The sequence below is a fragment of the Tamandua tetradactyla genome, unplaced genomic scaffold, assembly GCF_023851605.1.
Source record: "Tamandua tetradactyla isolate mTamTet1 unplaced genomic scaffold, mTamTet1.pri scaffold_222_ctg1, whole genome shotgun sequence".
In the NCBI taxonomy this organism is placed as follows: Eukaryota; Metazoa; Chordata; class Mammalia; order Pilosa; family Myrmecophagidae; genus Tamandua; species Tamandua tetradactyla.
Window position 1 is genome coordinate 27,560 of NW_027518331.1, and position 1,296 is coordinate 28,855.

Sequence of the window (1,296 nt, forward strand, 5' to 3'; positions counted from 1 at the left end):
CAGAGGTGACAAACTGATGGTGAGGGAAATATGATGGCACATGCATTTTGCTTAGTTGCATGGAATTAAGGAATTTTCCAGTCTTCACTGTTCCATACTGTTTTACTCACAAACTGTTTTACTCAATTACATTAATTGTATAGTACTAGATATATATGTGTTTGTGACTCCCAAAAGACATGAACTTATGAAGTCAGTTCATAATTCATCTTGGGAAATTAATTGAGAGTCCATACAATTAATGTTGTGATTTAAAAAGTAGAGCTGTTAGCAAATAGAATGATGCAAATTTGAAGTGGGAGTCCTTTCCATTTTTTTCATATAAATCCAGGGCAACACATTGGTTAGGACACTAAATTGAATTCTGCAGTAAGTGTTTTTCCTAACTCTGAGTTTGCATCAACCACAATGAGATATTTAAAGATGGCACAAAGCAAGCATTCAGGGACAGGAAGGTGAAGGATGGCAGGTAAATAAAGAACGATAAGTGATCATACTAATCAGAACACTTTTGTAGCATAACTATCCATCATGTGTCTGTTCAGAATCACTGTGGAATAATCATGACCACCTAAAGAGTAATCTGAACTACTAGAGTTCTCTTAGAGAACACAAGTGAACACTCTGTATCTAGAAAGATATGGGACCATCTATTAAAGAAACGTCAGATGTACGTTCTAACATTCTTTACATTCTGAGCTGCGTATAACACAAATATGAGGACCAGCACGAGGGTTGATTAAACTACTTTACCATTATTGAGTATTTTCATGATGGCTTAATTTTGTCATATAATTTTAGAGGACTTATATATGAACATCTTAAATGAATTTACCATGTTTAACATGACTTAGTATCAATCACAATTAAATTCATCTGTATCTATCCCCCTAACACCTGGTAGAATTAGATATAGGCACCCACAGTGGGAAGGCACAAGGGCTATGCTGACCTGCCAAGAACAGTCCCCTTCCACTCACACTCTGCTCACCACAAATCCCCAGTCTCCATAGAACTCCAGGAGAAGCAGTGTGTGCTAACTCTGTCATGGATGCAATGGAACACCCAAAGATGAGCAAGAGAGTGGTTTGAAAGGGTTCATGTCTTTAAGGACTGGAGCCAACATCCGGACATACCTGTGAAAAGGTGGACACCTAGGAAAGCCTGGAACTTTTGATCTAAAGCAGCAGATTTGAAGCAGAAACTCAATCCATAATAAAGGATTGGTACAAGAAAGAAGAAGCTGGATCAGGAGTCCCTGTCTGCCAATAAATGTAAACATACTTTGCCACAATA